The following is a 24200-nucleotide window of genomic DNA, read 5'->3' on the forward strand; positions in this document are numbered from 1 at the left end:
GGGAATGGATGCTAGAGGGGACCAAATAATATGTTTTTACACCAATTCTGTTAACCTGTCTATTGCACTTAGCAGTTTTCATTATTTTACAAGCCATCTCCCCACCCCTACACTGCCCCCTGCCATCCCAAGACCGCTCCAGCCAATTTTATCACAGAACTTTTACTATAGACCTGTTTCCTTTACCTGGTATTGCTGAAAACTCTTGACAAGTGCCCAAGTAGACACTGTGGTGAACCAACACCCACAGAGCAGGTCTCAGCCAAGGCCAGGGCCAGGTGTGGGGACATCCCACTGCTTCTCAGAGAGGGCTCCCAGCCAGTCCCTATCATTCAATCAAAACCTCTCTCGATCATTGGAACTGTAGGGCCAGATTGTTGTCACTACAAGTAGGCTAGCACTTCATTCCTCAAGCAAAGGAAAGGGGCTGTGTTTCAGCACCTACTGTGCACCAAGCAAATGCTATGTACATATCATGTCTTCCTACAAACACCTACGAGGTGGATTTTATTATCCCACTTTAAAGATGAGGAAGTGGAAGCTCTGGAAGGTGAAACATTTTGCTCCAAGCACACCTCCTCACTGATGTGTCTTTCATTCCAAAGCCTGTGCTTTGCATCAGCCAAAATGAGCCCCCCAGAAAATCAATGAATATGTATTTACTTAAAATCTATTGTACATCAAGAAATATGCTCTATGTTATTTACATATGAGTAAATATAAAGCACTTCCCCTTTTCCCCAGGAATGAATGAATGGAGGAGGAAAAATGAGAAAGCAGGAAAGATAAAACCCTTGTGTAATGAGAAGAGCCTTAGTCATCTCAGTGGTCCACACAGTACCTAGAAATCAGCACCAACATGTAATAATGAGAGCATCTGCAGGAATGGTAAAGAAGTTTCTTCAACCGGAGTGCAGGGCAAGACTTCTTTAAGCAGTGACACGGAGTCCCCAGAGAAGTTAGTGGGGGCTGGGGCAGCCCTGTGGCAACAGTGGGAATCAAAGCAGCATTTGACGACGAAGGTGAGCGGGCAGTGTGCATGCCAGTCCTATCACAGGGAGTCTCAGCTCTGCCTCCAGGTTGGTGGGCCCTAAAGGAATTCCTGCTAGAGAAAGGTGGTACAGCAATACACATAGGCTTTGCTGAAATTCAAATTCTGCATCTGGAATAGAACAAACAGGAAGAGTATTTGCTCATTCCTGGGTTATCTTGAAAAGCTAACATAGCCATAACACTTGGGTATATTCTTCATCTCATAGGGTAGGTATTATGTGGATTTCTTTCAGCTCTGTCAAGATTATCACCTTTAGGCACATCAAAATGCAACATACCCTCTATGCACCTCAGTCTCTACGTATACCTTATACCGGTCATCCTAAACCCGTGTAAACTTTGGACAGGTTGTGAGTTAAATCATTCCTTTGCCCATGATCCATAATATACAGCAGGATGACACAAAAGCAAATAGCTAGTTTTCTCTGTGTCTTAGAGATGACAGTCAATTGTGTACGATCTGACTTGTTGTGCAGACAACCCAGAGCAGAAGTCCTTGGATTGGGTTCTGTAGAGAACTAGGCCTGGGAGAGGGTCACAAAAGCCACAAAAAAGATGAGGAGGATGCCTGTGTGTGTTCCCCGCTCCTCCACTTCTCCCTGGCGCCTCCCCTGCACCTGCTTCTACTGTTGGAACTCTATGTGAGAGCGCATCTGCGAATATTTCACTACTAAAGGTTCACAAGCCGTAGTCCTAGATGGAAACACTGTATTTCTGCCTCTGAAATGCCTGAGTTATGCTCAGAATGACAGTTTCTAAGACAATATGGAAGTTAACACACTAGAGCTGTGGTCCCCAACCTTTTTTGGCACCAGGGGCTGGTTTCGTGGAAGACAATTTTTCCACAGACAGAGGGACTGGGGGCGGGGGGATGATTCAGGCGATAATGAGAGTGATGGGGAATGGCAGATAAAGCTTTACTGGCATGCCCACTGCTCACTTCCTGCTGTGCAGCCCAGTTCCTAACAGGTCACAGACCAGTACCAGTCCATGGCCCAGGGGTTGGTGACCCCTGCTCTAGAGGACGCCAGCTACTGGGGGCAAGTGCCCCCTGAATATGCATGGGAACCAGTTGCTTGGTATATAGTAGTGCTGGGCATGACATCCAGAAAACAGAATTTCCAGAACTTTCATGAAGCCCGTCCATCATGTTCTGAGTTACCTCCCTCCCCAATTATTTAATCCTTTTACTAATTAACCTGCACCCAACAAGAACATCTGGTGAGTTCTAAGTAAAGCATCAGGGCCTGAAGCCTTTGGATTGTCCATCCCTGGTAGCTCAGCTGGTAAAGAATCCGCCTGCGATGCTGGAGACCTGGGTTTGATCCCTGGGTTGGGAAGATCCTCTGGAGGAGGGCATGGCAACCCACTCCAGTATTATTGCCTGGAGAATCCCCATGAATAGAGGAGCCTGGTGGGCCAAAGTACATGGGGTCACAAAAAGTCAGACATGACTGAGTGACCAAGCACATCCCAACTAGTGGGGCGACAGATAAAGTCTGTTTTCCACCTGACCTGCCACCTAGAAGTGTTGGAAAACGCATTTAAGACAGAGTGAGAAACTTTTGCTATATTTTGAGGTAATCTCAGCTATTCTGAGAAACGACATGGCAATTCTAAATTTGATTGGATGAAAAGTGAAACACCCAGTTTAGTTCTGTCCATTTAAAGAAAATTATGTATGAATGTGTGAAACATATACATATAATACCTAAATGTATGTAACCAAACCAGTACTTCATCATTGGAGAAAACAGCCAGTCAGTTTTTAGTTGGTATTTTTACATTTTTTTCAACAACTTACATAAGATGATACCCCTCTCTGAATTCCTCTCCTGTTCCTATTAATGTGTGGGAACCTGCAGGTTGATATCTGGGCCTAAATCTCCCCCAGTCTTATAAGGATGAAATAACAAAGCCTCTCACCTCCTTAGGAGAGCTGTTTTGAGGTATGATAAAAAGTTGCTATTGTGCTTTTAGCCTCTGACAATTGACAAATGTTAAGAAGCTGGACAAAGGAGAAAGATTCTGCAAAAAGAATTTTCTGTACAAATTAGGTGGTAAAATGTCTTTGCTATTGTTGATGGTTATACACTAACGAGGTTTTGTTAAAAATATTCTGCTAGGAAAATAGTGAGGATTCCAGGGCCATATCCAAAAAGATACAATGTGCTATTGAATTTTAAGCATTCATTATCATTGATGGAGGGAAACATAATTAGAAGCTTCCATTTTGATGACAAGCCTTTTCCTTTCTCACTGAACCCAAAGTTACTAATGTTCAGGCCTCTGTCTCCTGCATTGCAGGTGTATTCTTTACCCATTGAGCCACGAAGCCCCAGACCTCTGTCATAGAGTCTTTGGGGGAATGTTTTATTTCTTCTGTATAAAGAAGGTAAACTGGTGGCAGCTTTACTTGGGGGGGTGGGGTGGGGCGGGGGAGAAATGCACGGTGGGCTCTATCCAGGAGCCTGTGGACAGCCTAGGGTGGGCGTTTACAGACACCATGGAGAAGATCTGTGGATGTAAAAGACTATGTTAGCATGTGGGGCCTGAATTTATACCAGTTCAAGGATGTCTTTTGGAGTCATTTGGGGAATGAATTTTACCAGCAATTCTTCCTTAAGTGAAAAGAATCATTAAGTCATTTCCTTTCGAGCACATGACATCTTTAATGTTTCTTATGGGCCATTTGTGAAGTGAAATATTATCAGTGCTTACACGGAAGTTTTCCAAAAATAGAAGGCCCTGTAGATGGATTTAACAAGGGCCATGCCTCACTTGGCTCTGCAGGGCTGATGGGCTCATTCTGGTCCCACACAACCCACCCCAAAGCAAGAGCTAGCCCTCGACCATACAAGGATTCACCCATCAACTCCTAGGTTTCCAGAACCTCTCATCCCAATTGCAAAATCTGTCTGTGCGCCTGAAACTAAAGAGCGAGCCTGTGGTGAAGATGCTAGAAGTGAGCAGTAACAGAAGGGCTGGCAGCAGTCACTGGGAGTGAGATACTTTTGACACGACCTCTCTCAGTCCATGCTTGCTCACGTGCGGCAGTCACCTTTGGAAGCTTCCTGCACCCCATGGCTCCCTCATTGTCCCCTGTACCTGTCTAGCCAAACAATAGAATTTAAGAGTGCCAAATATTATACACAAGGTATTAAGGTGCTTTTATAAAAATGATAGATCCACTCCAGACACACTACACCAGATGCAAATCTTGGGGCCTGGAGGGCCTTTTGGATCAACCCCTCAAGATCACTTATTTTTGCAACTGGGGAAACTGAGACCCAGAGAAAGAAAGTCAGTTGTCCAGAGTCACATAGGAAGTTTAGTGAGAGAAGTGAGACCCAGCCCCATGGCTCCTACTCTCAGTTCAGTGCTCTTCCTCCAGGACCAGAGAGGCTTTTCATCTCTTACAGTCTCATTTCCCAAGTTTACTCTCTGACCTGATGACTTATACATTTGTACTCGGGGCAAGTAAGACGGTAGCTTTTTCTGAAAGTAAACTTCTTGGAAACATGTTGCTGATGTGGTAGAACAGTGTACTGAGATGTTTTCTCCTCCCTCTCATGTACACAAACCCCCTCATCCCATTCTGTTCCAATACCACACAAGTAGCCTGGGGCTCCATATGCTTTGTTAATCACAGGGGCATATGCCAGGGGAAAAGAGCTGAAGCTACTTAAACTTACTGGCTCTTATCTTTTATCAGAGCTTGTACCCCTTACAGTGATTATTCTAGAAGACCTGGAGGGACTGGGAAGACGGGAGGTCTTTGAGGGCCAGCAGAGAGACAGACAAGGAGGAAGAATATTCCCTGAGACTGGAAAAGAGAAACTGAATAGGTGGGTCTTTAAACTAGCTAGGGACAAGTGTCTTGCTGTATAGCAGGACTTCTGTGAGTTGGCAAGACCTCACAGGTGAGGACGATGTAGGACACCAAAGGAGGCTGGACCTTGGGGCTCCAAGACCCAGCAAAGATGCCTGTGCCCTAACGGTGACAAAGAAGCAGCAGAGCCCCAGGGCCTAAAGGAACTGTATGAGCTGGATACTGTGGGCTTCAGGGCTACCCAGTATAGACCATCACTCACTCCAGAGGCTTATCTGATGCACTAAGATCCGGTAGGGGAGTCCTAGTAATTACAAATAAGTTTCCTGTGGCCCAGGGTGATGGTGGCTCAAAATCAGATATTAACAGACTTAAAAAAAAAGAGAGAGATGTGATTTATTTTAAAACACTGCAGATGGTGACTGCAGCCATGAAATTAAAAGACTCCTGCTCCTTAGAAGGAAACCTACGACAAACCTGGACAGGATGTTAAAAAGCAGAGACATTACTATGCTAACAAAGGTCCATCTAGTCAAAGCTGTGGTTTTTCCAGTAGTCATGTATGGATGTGAGAGTGGAACTATAAAGAAAGCTGAGTGCTGAAGAATTGATGCTTTTGAACCGTGGTGTTGGAGAAAACTCTTGAGAGTCCCTTGGACTGCAAGGAGATCCAACCAGTCCATCCTAAAGGAGATCAGTCCTGGGTGTTCATTGGAAGGACTGATACTGAAGCTGAAACTCCAATACTTTGGCTACCTGATGCAAAGAACTAACTCATTTGAAAAGACCCTGCTGTTGGGAAAGACTGAAGGCAGGAGGGGAAGGGGATGACAGAGGATGAACTGGTTGGATGGCATCACCAACACGATGGACATGAGTTTGAGCAGGCTCTGGGAGTTGGTGATAGACAGGGAAGCCTGGTGTGCTGCAGTCCATGGGGTTGCAAAGAGTGGGACACAACTGAGCGACTGAACTGAGCTCGAGCTACACATAACTTAATTCTGAGATAAAAGAAAAACAAAACACCCCAAACCTGTGCAGTCTTCATTTGGTCTAATGAAGACAGGAGACCCCAGGGTTATTTAGAAGGTGTGGTTGTTTCTAGCTTTTCAGTTTTGCTGCTGCTTCTGCTCTCAACTCAGGTCAGTTCAACGGACTCAAGGGGCAATACTTAGCATGTTTGGAGCACTTTGCTCTGTTCCACGAGAAAGTCTCATGCATACACACACATGCTCCAGCAAGGAGCTCCCAACCTACTGGAGAGTACAGGCAAAACAAGGTAAATGATGAAAAAATCATATCGCTAATCCTGTTTCCCTCATACCCACTGTAGGACCCTCATCCAGGCCGAACATAAGCCCATCAGTCAGGTCAGTCACACAGGGGCAGTCATGTGAACTCTGGATTTTGAAAGCAAGGAGCTAGGTTCTAATCCTTTCTTTGGATTTTAGTTTCTTCAATTTTTTCCTAAGTGGATGTAATATTTGAGTTAGAGGTCTGATTGACAATATGCTTAAAAGTGCAGTGTAAACAAGTAAAAAATGAGAAAAAAAAACTGTTCCAAAGAAAGAATAAGTACACAAAACAATTAATGTACAGAATAAGTATATAAAACAAAGAATTGAATGGAGAGGATAGAGAATAAGGAAGTAGAAAGGGAAAATAAAACCATTTAGTCAATGAATTTATTTTTTTTATTTTATTTTTAAACTTTACATAATTGTATTAGTTTTGCCAAATATCAAAATGAATCTGCCACAGGTATACATGTGTTCCCCATCCTGAACCCTCCTCCCTCCCCATTCCATCCCTCTGGGTCGTCCCAGTGCACCAGCCCCAAGCATCCAGTATTGTGCATCGAACCTGGACTGGCAACTCGTTTCATACATGATATTTTACATGTTTCAATGCCATTCTCCCAAATCTTCCCACCCTCTCCCTCTCCCACAGAGTCCATAAGACTGTTCTATACATCAGTGTCTCTTTTGCTGTCTCATACACAGGGTTATTGTTACTGTCTTTCTAAATTCCATATATATGCATTAGTATACTGTATTGGTATTTTTCTTTCTGGCTTACTTCACTCTGTATAATAGGCTCCAGTTTCATCCACCTCATTAGAACTGATTCAAATGTATTCTTTTTAATGGCTGAGGAATACTCCATTGTGTATATGTACCACTGCTTTCTTATCCATTCATCTGCTGATGGACATCTAGGTTGCTTCCATGTCCTGGCTATTATAAACAGTGCTGCGATGAACACTGGGGTACACGTGTCTCTTTCCCTTCTGGTTCCCTCAGTGTGTATGCCCAGCAGTGGGATTGCTGGATCATAAGGCAGGTCTATTTCCAGTTTTTTAAGGAATCTCCACACTGTTCTCCATAGTGGCTGTACTAGTTTGCATTCCCACCAACAGTGCAAGAGGGTTCCCTTTTCTCCACACCCTCTCCAGCATTTATTGCTTGTAGACTTTTGGATCACAGCCATTCTGACTGGTGTGAAATGGTACCTCATAGTGGTTTTGATATGCATTTCTCTGATAATGAGTGATGTTGAGCATCTTTTCATGTGTTTGTTAGCCATCTGCATGTCTTCTTTGGAGAAATGTCTATTTAGTTCTTTGGCCCATTTTTTGATTGGGTCATTTATTTTTCTGGAGTTGAGCTGTAGGAGTTGCTTGTATATTCTCGAGATTAGTTGTTTGTCAGTTGCTTCATTTGCTATTATCTTCTCCCATTCTGAAGGCTGTCTTTTCACCTTGCTAATAGTTTCCTTTGATGTGCAGAAGCTTTTAAGGTTAATTAGGTCCCATTTGTTTATTTTTGCTTTTATTTCTAATATTCTGGGAGGTGGGTCATAGAGGATCCTGCTGTGATGTATGTCAGAGAGTGTTTTGCCTATGTTCTCCTCTAGGAGTTTTATAGTTTCTGGTCTTACGTTTAGATCTTTAATCCATTTTGAGTTTATTTTTGTGTATGGTGTTAGAAAGTGTTCTAGTTTCATTCTTTTACACATGGTTGACCAGATTTCCCAGCACCACTTGTTAAAGAGATTGTCTTTAATCCATCGTATATTCTTGCCTCCTTTGTCAAAGATAAGGTGTCCATATGTGCGTGGATTTATCTCTGGGCTTTCTATTTTGTTCCATTGATCTATATTTCTGTCTTTGTGCCAGTACCATACTGTCTTGATAACTGTGGCTTTGTAGTAGAGCCTGAAGTCAGGTAGGTTGATTCCTCCAGTTCCATTCTTCTTTCTCAAGATTGCTTTGGCTATTCGAGGTTTTTTGTATTTCCATACAAATTGGGAAATTATTTGTTTTAGCTCTGTGAAGAATACCATTGGTAGCTTGATAGGGATTGCATTGAATCTATAAATTGCTTTGGGTAGTATATTCATTTTCACTATATTGATTCTTCCAATCCATGAACATGGTATATTTCTCCATCTGTTAGTGTCCTCTTTGATTTCTTTCACCAGTGTTTTATAGTTTTCTATATATAGGTCTTTAGTTTCTTTAGGTAGATATATTCCTAAGTATTTTATTCTTTCCGTTGCAATGGTGAATGGAATTGTTTCCTTAATTTCTTTCTGTTTTCTCATTATTAGTGTATAGAAATGCAAGGGATTTCTGGGTGTTGATTTTATATCCTGCAACTTTACTATAGTCATTGATTAGTTCTAGTAATTTTCTGGTGGAGTCTTTAGGGTTTTCTATGTAGAGCATCATGTCATCTGCAAATAGTGAGAGCTTTACTTCTTCTTTTCCAATTTGGATTCCTTTTCTTTCTTTTTCTGCTCTGATTGCTGTGGCCAAAACTTCCAAAACTATGTTGAATAGTAATGGTGAAAGTGGGCACCCTTGTCTTGTTCCTGACTTTAGAGGAAATGCTTTCAATTTTTCACCATTGAGGATAATGTTTGCTGTGGGTTTGTCATATATAGCTTTTATTATGTTGAGGTATGTTCCTTCTATTCCTGCTTTCTGGAGAGTTTTTATCATAAATGGATGTTGAATTTTGTCAAAGGCTTTCTCTGCATCTATTGAGATAATCATATGGTTTTTATTTTTCAATTTGTTAATGTCGTGTATTACATTGATTGATTTGCGGATATTGAAGAATTCTTGCATCCCTGGGATAAAGCCCACTTGGTCATGGTGTATGATCTTTTTAATGTGTTGTTGGATTCTGATTGCTAGAATTTTGTTAAGGATTTTTGCATCTATGTTCATCAGTGATATTGGCCTGTAGTTTTCTTTTTTTGTGGCATCTTTGTCAGGTTTTGGTATTAGGGTGATGGTGGCCTCATAGAATGAGTTTGGAAGTTTACCATCCTCTGCAATTTTCTGGAAGAGTTTGAGCAGGATGGGTGTTAGCTCTTCTCTAAATTTTTGGTAGAATTCAGCTGTGAAGCCGTCTGGACCTGGGCTTTTGTTTGCTGGAAGATTTTTGATTACAGTTTCAATTTCCGTGCTTGTGATGGGTCTGTTAAGATTTTCCATTTCTTCCTGGTCGAGTTTTGGAAGGTTGTACTTTTCTAAGAATTTGTCCATTTCTTCCATGTTGTCCATTTTATTGGCATATAATTGTTGATAGTACTCTCTTACGATCCTTTGTATTTCTGTGTTGTCTGTTGTGATCTCTCCATTTTCATTTCTAATTTTATTGATTTGATTTTTCTCCCTTTGTTTCTTGATGAGTCTGGCTAATGGTTTGTCAATTTTATTTATCCTTTCAAAAAACCAGCTTTTGGTTTTGTTGATTTTTGCTATGATCTCTTTTGTTTCTTTTGCATTTATTTCTGCTCTAAGTTTTAAGATTTCTTTCCTTCTACTAACCCTGGGGTTCTTCATTTCTTCCTTTTCTAGTTGCTTTAGGTGTAGAGTTAGGTTATTTATTTGACTTTTTTCTTGTTTCTTGAGGTGTGCCTGTATTGCTATGAACTTTCCCCTTAGGACTGCTTTTACCGTGTCCCACAGGTTTTGGGTTGTTGTGTTTTCATTTTCATTCGTTTCTATGCAAATTTTGATTTCTTTTTTGATTTCTTCTGTGATTTGTTGGTTATTCAGCAGCGTGTTGTTCAGCCTCCATATGTTGGAATTTTTAATAGTTTTTCTCCTGTAATTGAGATCTAATCTTACTGCATTGTGGTCAGAAAAGATGCTTGGAATGATTTCTATTTTTTTGAATTTACCAAGGCTAGCTTTATGGCCCAGGATGTGATCTATCCTGGAGAAGGCTCCATGTGCGCTTGAGAAAAAGGTGAAATTCATTGTTTTGGGATGAAATGTCCTATAGATATCAATTAGGTCTAACTGGTCTATTGTTTCATTTAAAGTTTGTGTTTCCTTGTTAATTTTCTGTTCAGTTGATCTATCCATAGGTGTGAGTGGGGTATTAAAGTCTCCCACTATTATTGTGTTATTGTTAATTTCTCCTTTCATACGTGTTAGCATTTGTCTTACATACTGCGGTGCTCCCGTGTTGGGTGCATATATATTTATAATTGTTATATCTTCTTCTTGGATTGATCCTTTGATCATTATGTAGTGACCATCTTTGTCTCTTTTCACAGCCTTTGTTTTAAAGTCTATTTTATCTGATATGAGTATTGCTACTCCTGCTTTCTTTTGGTCCCTATTTGCATGGAAAATCTTTTTCCAGCCCTTCACTTTCAGTCTGTATGTGTCCCCTGTTTTGAGGTGGGTCTCTTGTAGACAACATATGTAGGGGTCTTATTTTTGTATCCATTCAGCCAGTCTTTGTCTTTTGGTTGGGGCATTCAACCCATTTACGTTTAAGGTAATTACTGATTAGTCAATGAATTTAAACACAAAAGAAGAGAAATGAACAGGGGTTGAAATTAACAGTATTAATAAATTCCAGTGGGACTATTGGTGATGTGATAATATCTAGGAGATGAGATTATTTACGAGAAGAACCAATTAAGTTCATAATAAATGCTAGCCAGAAAATGGGCATGTCATCCTCTGCTGCTGTTGCTGCTAAGTCACTTCAGTCGTGTCCGACACTGTGCGACCCCTGAGACAGCAGCCCACCAGGCTCCCCGGTCCCTGGGATTCTTCAGGCAAGAACACTGGAGTGGGTTGCCATTTCCTTCTCCAAAGCATGAAAGTGAAAAGTGAAAGCAAAGTCGCTCAGTCATGTCAGACTCTTCGTGACCCCATGGACCACAGCCTACCAGGCTCTTCCATTCATGGGATTCTCCAGGCAAGAGTACTGGAGTGGGCTGCCATTGCCTTCTCCATGTCATCTTCTAGAAGAGTAAGATAGTAAATTCAGGGTACAGGTAGAAGGTGATTGGACCTAAATGTTTGAGAGAGTGAGTGAGTGGGGGAGGAAAATTAGGAAGTTAATGGACATTTGCAGGGGAGAAGTACTAAATAAGTGAGCTGATAAAATCAGATGGCAACGGATCCCTCCCCCAAAGTCACTATATTATTTACCTAGGAATCAATATAAACTGTTTTGAATTGCAGCCTCTGAGGAGATTCATGTGACAAATAGGTCATTTCTATGATTCGCCCAACAAAATTAGTCAGTTCTTAACTCAGAATGAAAAAATGATTAGGTTTGCTTCCAGGAGTTTGGCTTGTTTGGTATTGGGTCAGTGGTTTGATATTGGATCAAAGCCACAATTACATATTGATTCTTAAGCATAATTTTGTATTGAAATGAAAATAAAGTGTGTCTGCAGTCATTCAGTCAAAAAAAAGTACAGTGTAAGAATCAATTGTTATCTGTGTTTGGTATTTTTCAGTGCATCAAATTTGCCGGTCTCAGGATCTTAGGGGAAAAAAGTTAATTTTCCTGTGTAGCTTATTGGATCTTATAGCCCATATCGGGGAACTGATTTAACTGTACGAGAATAATCATATTTTAAGTAATTAAAATATCTCTTTTCCATTTATAAAAGCAATGTATATAAATTACAGAAAAAAAAGGAAAAACATCATTCATTGGTCAATCATTCAAAGCAACCCACTGCTAATAATGTGATGTATGTCCTAGTATCTTCTATACGTGTTTTGTTTCATAGTTGGGATTATACTCTCTTTCATATATGGCTTCGCTTACTTATCTTAATAAGAGAGCATTTAAAAATACTTTTTAAAATAAGATGCCTAAACCTAAAATGCCATGCACTTGAAAGTTTTCATCTCTCAGTTTCTGCAGTAAGACTTGAACATAATCTTTAACAGGAAGTAAAATTCAGTATCAAACCTGAATAAAATCAGAGAATCTAGTTGGAGGGTCACAGCCAGCAAAATCAGCAGATTCTAAAACCTCTCCAATTTCTGTGCCTTGCCAAGCGACTGAAGTGGAGAGGCAACTTGACTATTGCCTTCTGACGCTAATTAATGTTTAATACTGAGCAGCAAACGTGCGCTTCCTCTTGTAAGTTCTCATTAAGTTCCTTTTGAATCAGTTAACACTCTGTTTATAAAGATGTGGATATTTTCTCTAATTACTGTAATTTTGGCTACTGCTGTAAAAATCAGTGCTCCGTGTCACGCTGTCAGAGATCATTACAGATGCGAGTATACTTCTCCCCTCCCTCCCCTGGAAAGGATCCAGTTATCTCTAGAAATTAAATGCCTTAAAAGGTTCAATAAAGGAAAATCCAGATGTAGCATCTCTCTTGTCAAGCCATTCCAGAAGAAAACCAGGATGTATTCATCGGGGTGATGAAATGTGGACTGTTTAAAGAATAAGGGTATAGATGCAGAGTTCTCTAACTTATAATAAATTTCATTATTGTAAAATCCAATTCATCCTGCCCAACAAGAATAAATTGAGATGATTTATGCTCTCAGAAGCACAATTCCCCCTCCTGGTATTTCCTTCTGTGTGGAGAGCTATCTGTAAGGGTATAAAGTCTAGCCCCTCTTCCCCCTAGGGTTACCCCCACCCTGGGGTGGAAGTTTCACCATTTTTGAGTTTAGAAGACGACCTGGGCATGTGTGGCTCAGCTTCTTTCTCCTTCCTTCCATGTGGGAGCCAGATACCACAGGAAATGTGTGTTCTAGTCTGTTCCTTCTTGGTGGGGAAGGACTGAGGTTTTCTAGCTGTCTGTGACTGAGTAGGTTAAGTCCATCTAAGTCTATGGCTCAGCATTAGTGACTCCAATTAAGCCACATCCTCAAACTCAGCCTTTAGAAGTAACAAAGGACCTTCCATCTCTGACACCGTCTTACTCTCTTAATCAATTCAGAACACTTGGATGGCTAAAGCAGGTGCTATTTACCACCAAACACAAAGAAGCTGGTGATTCAAAAACAAAGTAAAGCAAAAACACCACTCTTTTAGAGTTGTGCTGTTTTCCTGTCAGTTGTTATAGGCAGCATCAGAAAGATATGCTATAAGGGTTTATTAAACTGATAAAAATATGTCCGATTAGAAACGCATGTTCCAGGAGTTCAGAGTGGCCCAGGGGCCAAGGTTAGTTTTATAGAGGAGTACCTAGTCTGTGTCTGCCATATACCTAGGGGTTGAATGAAGATGAAAATCTGAATGAGCATTAAGGGCAGGTGGGAATTAGGCAGCTTTCTTATGCTTCAAATAGAACTGAATCAGAGAAAGCCATAGGTATACACAGGTATGTTTTAATGTATCCTTCCTTTGTGTTATTCCATAAGATCTCAAATTTTAAGTCCCAGAATTCTAAGATATAAAGCTAAAAGTATTGTGAGGATAGAGGATCCAGAAAAATGGGATATAAGAAATTTCTAGAAACTATAATAATTCATAAGTAATTATATCTGACACCTAGCGTTTATGTCATGGTAGATGTGCAAAAATTGCATTTATTTTTATTGGTGTTTAATAATCTCTCTATTCATGACCGAACATGGGGCTTGTGAATGTGTTAGTGTGAAGAAAGGCGGCTCTTTATCTCATCTACTGTGCATTCCAAATCTAAATATTTCCTTTCCCCCCAATTCCTTTCATGATTACGTGCCTTTGCCTGTGCCAATAAAAGGGGAGAGAGCAAAACAGACAAGTATTTGTTGTATCAGAATAGTTTCTAACACAGAAAGAACTGTTTCATTTCACTCATTACAGCTAACTGAGAGCTGTAAGCATTAGTGATGCTACTTTACCATGATGTCAATTCAGCTGTCTTCCCAATTCCCAGGACTTGGAAATGCTGGATCTGCAGCTGCTGTGACAGTGTTTTCACCCTCTCTCACCAAAAAAAAAAAAAAATTTAAGGCCTCCAGCATCTTTATCTTAGAAAAATCAAATATGTACATGCTGTACTTTTATTTCATTAAGTTTCATTTGAAACAGATGACATTTCTATGTGGATTTTTCTAAGAAAAATAGTTTCTCTATCTGCTTTGATTTGTGATCATTGTAAAATGCTCAGCATTACCAAGAGCACTTAGTCTGAGTCAAGTGCTTCTGCTGATAGAACACCAATGCCCCCTACTGATAAATTTCCCAAAACCTTTCTATGGACAATGAGAACAGAATCCCCTCACTTAAAACAAGCATACTATTCACTGGCCTTGTCTGACAAGGACAAGTACTTCTTGGATCACCTGTGTCTGCTTTATTAGCCTCTCATTAGTGTAATTTCCTCTATTAGTCTTTACTAAAGTGGCTAGAAGTTATTTCATGCTTGGCTGGCTGTATTAGAAAAAACAATTTTAAAGGTATCAGCAGAGCTTTATACCTGATAAAATGTGAACCAGAACTAACATTTGATTATAGTAATGTAATTGATGTTACATTATATTTATATTTAATGGGAAAAGTCCTTCTGAATACCTTATTTGTCTCCCTGTGTCTTCAGTATTTATAGAATTCAGGCATAAACAGACTTTAATACCTAATGCTCCAGATTTACATGAATCCCTTCTAATGTCATCTCCTTCGAGTAATTGGTTGGTTTTCCCTAGTGACAGAGAACACACTACCTATCAAAGCAACCTGTTGCATCTTTGAACAATTCTGGCAGAAAATTCATGGAAAAACTTTTCAGCTTTCAAAATATTGGGCAATTTCTTCCCTTCCTTTGCTGTAACAACTCTAATTCTTCTTCAATATTTGAACAGAAAGATGATGCCCTTCTACTGGCATTCTTCTCTCCCTCAGGAAGAGTGATGTCAGCTGTTAGAGGCAAATGTTTCTATAAATGTGAAATCAAAGGGGCAAAGATTTAGGACAGAATGCCCAGGTGGCACAGTGGTTAAGAATCTGCCTGCCAGAGCAGGAGACACAAGAGCCGTGAATTCAACCCCTGGTTTGGGAAGGTCCCCTGGAAAGAAATGACAGCCCACTCTGGTATTCAAGCCTAAAGAATTCCATGAACATGGGAGACTGGAGGGCTATGGTCCATGGGGTCTTAAAGTCATACACAACTGAGCAAGCATGTATGCCAGTAGATTATAAAATTCCTAATTTCAAATTATGTACTAATTGTTACTTCCTTGCTCACTGTCATACACACATACACATCCTCATGGTTACCCCAATACACTTTTAAAATGGTCATCTTTACTCTCTGTGATAAGGTCAATAATCTTTTTCCAGTCCATACAGCACAGAAATCTTTCCAGAATTTTAATCTGATCACATCTTTATTTTCAGCTCTTTAAAGGATCCTCTATCAAAATAAAGTCTCAAATCCTAGGTCAAAAAAAAAAAAAAAGGTCATCTTTGAACTTAGTACAGGAAGCAAGAGGCCAGTTCAACTTCTGTGATAGTGTGATTTAAATGTTTCCAAGAAGATCCAGCCTCAAGGCTACCTTCACAAATGCCTGGAAATTGTTAGACCTCCCTGCTCAGTCCACGTATTCTTAAGCAAGCAGCGCTAGATGAGGGTTTCCAACAAGGTTGAGAAATTAGTCAACTTAGACTGAGGCTTTTTGTCAGCAAATGTCTCACAAGACCAATTGGACCTTTGTAAGAAGTCTGTCATCCCATTAAGTTCAGGCCCTTCTCTTTGGGCAGATGCAAAATCAAGATTCCTAGTGCTCTCTGTGTAACTCCCTTTCTCCCTTTTATTTGCAGCCTTAATTTTGCTGTCTAGGAAGCCAATCATGAAGGGTATTGCCATCTTTTAATTATAAAACAAGCAAGAAAAGTATCATATATTAACATATATACCTGGAATCTAGAAAAATGGTACTGATGAACTTTGAACTTACTTGCAGGGCAGGAGAAGGTGGAATGAATTGGGAGATTATGATTGACATTTATACATTATCTTGTGTAAAACTGATAGCTAGTGGGAATCTGCTGCACAGCACAGAGAGCTCAGCTCTGCAGGCACCACCAGCACCTTCATGCGGCCTTTTTCTGTGCCTTGGGCTTCTTGATTTGGGAGTGGAAGCACTACAGGAAGAAACGTGAGAGACCCAGGTAGATGCTGCAAGGTTTCTTCTGACCTAACTGACCTCCCCTTCCTCACACTTCTTCCCTGAAACAGGCCAAGAAACACTCATGTGAAAGATGCTCTTCCTACACCCAGAGAAAAAGAGCATCCTTCTCCCTGAAGACAAGGGAAGCCAAGAAGCATCTTAACAGGTCTCGCTAAGCTTCCCCCAGTTTCCTGCAATCACCTCATTTTAACCTATCAGATTCCTCTTCAGCTCTGCACCTGACCAAGCCCTAGCATACAACACTCAAGGCTGTTTCTTTGGCTCTTCATTTCCTTATGGAGGCTTTGATGTCACATTAAACTTATATTAAATAAATCTGTGTCACTTTCTTCTCATTCTCTTGGTCAAGGAAACTACCTTCAAGAGAAGGATAATTCAGCTCCATTTCTTAGCGAGAAAAGCAGCAAAGAGTCTGCTTGTCATGGTTAATCTGCCATCGTTGTGTTTGGTTAGAGAAGGAATGGCTTGAAGGGGTGAGAGTGGGCAAAATGGTTGAAGAGGGTCAATAAGCACAAACTTCAGCTGTAAAATAAATAAGTCCCGGGGATGTAATGTACAGCATGGAGACTACCATTAATAATTCTGTACTGCATATTTGAAAGTTGCTAAGGGAGTAAATCTTAAAAGTCCTTTTCACAAGAAAAAAAATTTCTAACTACATATAGTGGAAGATGTGATCGTTTCAGTGTGTACAAATATTGAATCATTATTTATTCACCTAAAACTAATGTCAAATGTCAATTATACTTCAATTAAAAAAAAAAAAGTTTCTTGCTCTCAATTGCTTACTATTGTAATACGTACTGTTTTCTTTCTGTGGGGGCTTCCCTGGTGGCTCAGAGGTTAAAGTGTCTGCCTGCAATGCAGGAGACCTGGGTTCAATCCCTGGGTCGGGAAGATCCCCCTGGAGAAGGAAATGGCAACCCACTCCAGTATTCTTGCCTGGAGAATCCCATGGACAGTCCACGGGGTCGCAAAAAGTCAGACACGACTGAGTGACTTCACTTTCACTTTCTTTCTGTGGTGCTTCACACAGTTCCCATTTCTTCAATCATTGCCCCTTTGACAAGGTGTTCGATTCCTTATTGTGCTTCTTTTAAAGTTTTTTAGTCTATGTCTGCCTTAATGCAAGTGCAGCATCACAGCAGAGCAAAATATTCTAAACATGCATTCATCAGCCCAGAGAAAAGCAGCACCGCCAGTGCCTACAGGGCTCCCCTGTGGGTCAGTGGTAGAGAACCTGCCTGCCAATGCAGGAGACACAGGTTTGATCCCTGGGTTGGAGGATGCCCTGGAAAAGAAATGGCAACCCACTCTCTTGCCTAGAGAATCCCATGAACAGAAGAGCCTCGTGAGCTACAGTCCATAGGGTTTCAGAGAGTCTGACACGACATTCTGACTGAACATGCACTGCCTGTAAGTTCTAGAATTGTTAAGAGAGCCAGGAAAGAACCAATTTGTGGAGGTGACTCTGTAATCTATTCCATAAACATGAGTTAAGTGTTCACTATATACCAGGAACTATAGGGAAATAGAACTTAGTCACTTCCTTGAGGAACTCACAGTTCAGTGGTAAAGATTGTCATGCAAAACAAGTAATTGCTGCTCTGTTTTGCAGTATAGATGAGGCTCTAAGGGAATACAGAAGAGAAAGTTTCAAATGCTTCCTACAGAAAGTGAAGTCACTCAGTCGTGTCCGACTCTTTGCGACCCCGTGGACTGTAGCCCACCAGGCTCCTCTGTCCATGGGATTCTCCGGACAAGAATACTGGAGTGGGTTGCCATTTCCTTCTCCGGGGGATCTTTCTGACCCAGGGATTGAACCCAGGCCTCCCACATTGCAGGTAGACGCTTTAACGTCTGAGCCACCAGGGAAGCCACAAAGAATTATGCCTTAAAGAATTTCATCAGGCAAAACCAATACAATATTGTAAAGTAATTAGCCTCCAATTAAAATAAATAAATTTATACTAAAAAAAAAATAACGCTGAAAAAAAAAAAGAATTTCATCAGGAAAAAAAAAAGGTAGAAAACAATCAAAGCAAAAAGAAAAATATATGAATAGGCACAAAAGTACAACAGAAGCAAGATATACATAGGTAATCTTACTTTTAGTAGAGATGGATGGTTAGTCTGTTGGATACTTGCAGGAAAAACTATGAGATGGGATTGAAATGGTAGGGGAGAGGAGTCAGCTCATCAAGAGTTTGGGTGACATGCTAAAGAGTTGGGATTACTATCCTCTAGAAAAGGAAATCAGTAGAACTGAGTTTGAGAAAAAGTGCTCTGGTGGCAGCGTGGTATTAAGGGAATATAACTGACCAGACTTGGAGTCTGCCTGAACATGGAGGAGAAAAAAAAAAGAAAGAAGGAAGGAAGAATCAGGCACAGTGCTTCATTTTCTGGCTTGTATGAGGGGTGGTATGATTTTTCAGAGAAGGAAATACTGCAAGAAAAGGTATCAGGAGGTGGAGGGAGAAGAGTTATGATCCAGGTGGAAAACTGTGAGTATAAGATGCCTAGGAAGCATCTAGGCAAAGGTGTTGAGTATAGATACAGAAATAAGGGTTTAGAATTCAAGAGACAGATCTGGGTTAGCATTGCTGTGAATAGTCAAAGTATAGGTGGTAAAGGAAACCATTAGAGAAGTTGAGGAGAAACTCAAGTCCTGAGCTCAGGAAAAGGGTATGCAAGAAATAAAAGATCTTAGCAGGGAAGAGGCAGCTGAAACCCTGGAAAGACCCTACCACAGGAAACAATGAGAAGAAAGTACAGAGCCACTGGTAGAATGAGGTGTGTGCTTGAAGAATAGTGACAAAAGAGACTTGAAATAGAAGTCTGAGACCAGGAAAATAACCACAAAAGAAAGGAAACCTAGGAAAGAGAGAAATTCAAGAATAAAAAAGTGACCGGGAGTATCAACTGCTGCAGAGGGATACGATTATACCAGTCCTATAGGGTTCGGACTGAAAAGTGTTGAATGAGTTTTTAAATTAGGAAGTCATTGATTATTCAAATGAGGCCATCTTGAGGAGAGTGGCTGGAGCAGATGAAGTTAACCCCTCAATAGCCCTGGATTGTAGAAAAGTAGAAAGATTGGGTGGTAGCGAAAGGCAGTAATCCAGTGAAGGGAGTTTTGTTTTTTGGTCTGTGTTTTTAATGTTTAAGATGTCCTTAGAAGCAGTGAAGATGGAGAGGTTCAGGATGCAGAAAGAGGAAAAATGATGGACAAGTGTTTTCAAGAAAGACAAAGTAGCTAACAGCCACAAGAGGAAAGGCTTCTTTTTCTAAGTCTTGTTCCTTTATTGCAATTCTATTAAGTTACATTTATGCCCCTCTCATATCCACCACCTGATATTTGAGCAATAGATTATTTTTGACCCAAGTATTAGGGCTTCTGTTTTCTGTTTCTATGAAATTTCTTGGAGTTAAATTCGGTCTCTCATTTCAGACCACTGAGGACTTTGTCTTTGTTAGAGGAACCAGACTGACTGAAAGCGCCCACCCTGGCCAGGCATCATAGTAACCATTTGTACAAGTTATCTTATGACAGGAGGTCCTAGTAAGGAACATGGAACTAACAAATCACCACCAACTGGAAGAATTTGGGAAAGGTCAAAAGGAGATGCCATGGTGGCGTGGTATATTCCTACCACCTCCCAGAATCCTCGCTGACATCCATCTTGGCCAATGCATGCACCACCAGGAAAGACCTTGAGTCAGAACTAAATCTGTAAATGATGAATGTGAACTTTGAAGGGATAGCATATACACAGAAAGAAAAAAATCTGAATCTGTTGCAGGAAGGGGGACCCCTTCTGGGGCCCAAGAGTAGGCTCTTTTCTAACACTCGGAAATGAGTTGTCTGAGGGGAGACACATGCTGACAAAGCAAGAGACAGGACTGGGAAAGGGCGGTTCATCCAATATTCTATATACCTATCATTCAGTACACATTTCTGTCTTGTCCTTCAGATTTCCTAAGGTCAATCTTTGACAGATTCCTGGATGTAGCCTAGATAGATCATAAATAACTCATATCCCTCCCTCCTATGCCAAGCCAGTAACTCCATTAAAGAATGAAGTAAGATCAGCCTACAATAACCTGACTCATCCTTAGTGAACCCATCTGGCTCAGGGTGATCAGGGCTTCCTCTTCTGAAAGCAAAGAAAGTTGCCCTGTAACATTCTACAGTCATCCCCCAGGTAGCTGCAAAATTCAATCATCATCATTAGCAATATTTTTAAGTCTGCTGACTTCATTTTTTGAAATTTGGAAATAATGTATGCTCATATCTAACCTTCCTGCTTCTCTTTTACTCTTAGTGATTTCTTAAGACTTATTCGCAAGTTTCTCAGTGTCCTGGATGTGATTTCTCTTGTAAAGCATATTTAAACTCATTCAAAGCAACTTTATTCTTTCTTCAATGACACACTACATTTGGGATCAATGCCACTGTCACTTTTTCAATCTAAAGATCTTTTCTCTAGACAGAGAAAACAAATAAATATTAGATAATTCAGCTTTCTCATTACCATCCATCAATATCACAATCATCATTATGTCTTGTTGCATCAAATCTAATTGTAGCATTTTTTAACCACCATTTACTTTGGATTTTAGATAACAGAACACACTATAAAAGATTGCCTGAAAAACAAATATCATATATTACCACATATATATGAAATCTAAAAAAAATTGTACCTATTTCCAGGGCAGGAATAGAAAGACACAGGTATAGACACATGGTGAGTGGGGGAAAGGAGAGGGTGGGACAAACTGAGAGGCTGGCATTGACATATACACCATGATGTGTAACACTGATAGCTAGCAGGAAGTTGCAGTATAGCTGGGTGCTCTGTAATGACCTAGAGGGGTGGGACGGGTGGGGGAAGGGGAGGCTCAAGAGGAAGGGGAGATATATATATATAATCTACACACATGTGACTGATTCACATTGTTGTACAGCAGAAAATAACACAACATTGTAATGCAATTATACTCCAATTTTTAAAAAACTAATAAAATGGAAAGAAAACGAGAGAGAGATTCGCTGTCTTATACTGGTCTCAGTTAGCTCTCTTTCATCTTGTATACATTGCCAAATCTGGCCTCCTCAGAGAGCTCTCCATAGAGCTCAGAGAGTTTCTTTCAGTTGTTTCTCCTCTTCCTTCTCATTAAAACTTCACTTGTGAGAACTTTAATGATCTAGACTGATTTATCTTTTAGCTTCTCATGTCTTAGACCCATGTCTGCTTCATCTTGAAATCTTTTATTTTTATGAGTTCATGTCTGACCAAACTCAACATTTCCTTTCTTAGATACACTGAACTAAGTTACATGGCAGATTTTTCCTCCTACATTCACTTCAGGTAATTTATTTTTAAATTATTTTTCATGGATTACAGCACATTGACCTGATAGGTTACCTATAAATAATCCCATGCCTTATAAGAATATCAAAATTAACTTAAAAATTGATAAATATTGTGTATGAATTGTGGGGCAAGTGGAAAATCAAAGCCATACGGCATAACAGGTACACAAAATCATATTTCTCAATTACTAATGTGACTTGAATTAAGTATCATAGAGAGGTTATAACCAATAATGTAATTGCTTTAGAGTACTTTAGGACAATCATTTGTACATATCAAATCCCTATAATTTGGAGATAATCTCATTTCTATGTTGACATACAATAAAATATACCTTTGATGTATTGAAAAACCATACTAAAGAAATACAAAAACCAGGAAGTTGTAATCATCAAAAGATGTCAATGGGAGGGAAGTTCAAGAGGGAGCAGACAAATGTACACCTATCGCTGATTCATGTTGATGTTTGACAGAAAACAACAAAATTCTGTAAAGCAATTATCCTTCAATTAAAAAATAAATTTTTTAAAAAGGTAAAAAGAAATAATGGAGAATATTTTTATGTGTATCTGATAAGAGATTAGTGTCCAGAGTTTATTAAAAACTACTTCAAGCCAGTAAAATGATGGTGCAAAAAAAACATGAATAGGCTATGTGTGAACATACACACATATGTACCTACCTATATTTAAGGTACTCATACAGATATGCAAAGAAATGAAACATATACAATTCAGGAAACAGTGGCCTCTTTGGGAGATCATCAGGTTGGGGCTGCAATAGGATCCAATAGACTGAGATTAGAGTTGACCCTTAACCAGCACAGGGTTATGGAGCCGACTCACTGCACGGTTGAAAACCTGTGTGTAAATTATAATAGGCACTCCATATCAGCACTTCCTCCATATCTACTGCTTTTGAGGATTCAACCAACCCATGGATCACATAATGAAAACAATTTGGGTTTAAGTGGACCCATGTAGTTCAAAACCAGATTGTTCAAGAGTCAATTGTACATGGGAAGTGTTTATGGCATTAAGTAATATGTTCACATAATTGTCTGTCTAAACTATAATTCAATTAAATGATAGCATATTAAAACGCAGAGACACTACTTTGCCAATAAAGGTCCGTCTAGTCAAGGATATGGTTTTTCCAGTGGTCATGTTATGGATGTGAGAGTTGGACTGTGAAGAAAGCTGAGCGCCAAAGAATTGATGCTTTTGAACTGTGGTGTTGGAGAAGACTCTTGAGAGTTGCTTGGACTGCAAGGAGATCCAACCAGTCCATTCTAAAGGAAATCAGTCCAGGGTGTTCATTGGAAGGACTGATGCTAAAGCTGAAACTCCAATACTTTGGCCACCTCATGCGAAGAGTTGACTTATTATAAAAGACCCTGATGCTGGGAGGGATTGGGGGCAGGAGGAGAAGAGGATGAGATGGCTGGATGGCATCACTGATTCAATGGACATGGGTTTGGGTGAACTCCGGGAGTTGGTGATGGACAGGGAGGCCTGGCGTGCTGCAATTCATGGGGTCGCAAAGAATCGGACACGACTGAGCGACTGAACTGATAGTGAATTTACAATGTTGTGTTAGTTTCAGGTGTACTGCAAAGTGATTGAGTTACTCATTTTTTTTTTTCAGATTCTTATCCATTATAGGTTATTACAAGATACTGAATATATTCAGTAGGTACCTATGCTATACAATAAGCAGGTCTTTGTAGCTTATCTATTTATATAGAGTAATGTGTATTTTATATATAGAGTCAGAGAAGGCGACGGCACCCCACTCCAGTACTCTTGCCTGGAAAATCCCATGGACAGAGAAGCCTGGTAGGCTTCAGTCCATGGGGTCGCTAAGAATATGTGTATATTATTCCCAAACTCTTAATTTTACACATATCAAAAATACTAAACAATAAAAAACAATAAGAACCCACTGTGCTATGTGCTGGTCCAGAGTATTTGGATAACTTACTCTGTTATCTCAAGCAAGTTACTTAGCTTGTCTGAGCCTCACTTCCCTCATTGGTAAAGAAACTGGCTAATCTTTAAAGTGTCTTCCAATTCCCACAGTCTCTAATCCCATGATCCAGAGAAATAACAGTATGTAAACCAAGGAACTTCCCCAGTTAGTTTTCAATTTACACATGTTGACATAGGCTCAAAATATGAGGAAAGGGGCAAAGAATACTAAGCTGCTAAGTTATTTTAAATAAATCTGAAATTCAAACAAGGAAAGACTAAATAAACAAGATTGTATTAAATTATTTGAAACTATAACCGTCTTACCCCTGCATAAATAGCTACTTGTCCACAACCCTCCTAATCACCTCTCCCATATCCCTTTCAAAATTTTAAAAACAAGGAAAACGTTGTATAAATACCGAAATCTAGAGGAAAATGACATTCAGTGACAAAAGTCTCAAATACTGCAAATTTGGTACCAATTGACTCAGAAGAAGGAAAAGGAAACTGAGGCCAGCTTATAAAACCTCTTGCCCATCCAG

At 40.1% G+C, this 24200-nt stretch overlaps 1 protein-coding gene across 5 annotated transcripts in view; it reads left to right on the forward strand.

Annotated features, from left to right (window-relative positions):
• The window catches only part of PLPPR1 (phospholipid phosphatase related 1), a 201405-nt gene that overhangs the window by 97278 nt on the left and 79927 nt on the right, over positions 1-24200 (forward strand). For 4 of the 5 annotated variants that reach the window (XR_008713819.1, XR_008713817.1, XR_008713818.1 and 1 more), the window contains one exon: positions 16352-16619. The exons of the other annotated variant lie outside the window; for it this stretch is intronic. The gene's annotated coding sequence lies outside the window, so the exon portion shown is untranslated. Of the gene's footprint in view, positions 1-16351; positions 16620-24200 lie in introns of those variants that run through there. 5 annotated transcript variants of the gene reach the window in all.

Source organism: Bubalus kerabau, chromosome 4, assembly GCF_029407905.1.
Source record: "Bubalus kerabau isolate K-KA32 ecotype Philippines breed swamp buffalo chromosome 4, PCC_UOA_SB_1v2, whole genome shotgun sequence".
Taxonomy (NCBI): Eukaryota; Metazoa; Chordata; class Mammalia; order Artiodactyla; family Bovidae; genus Bubalus; species Bubalus kerabau.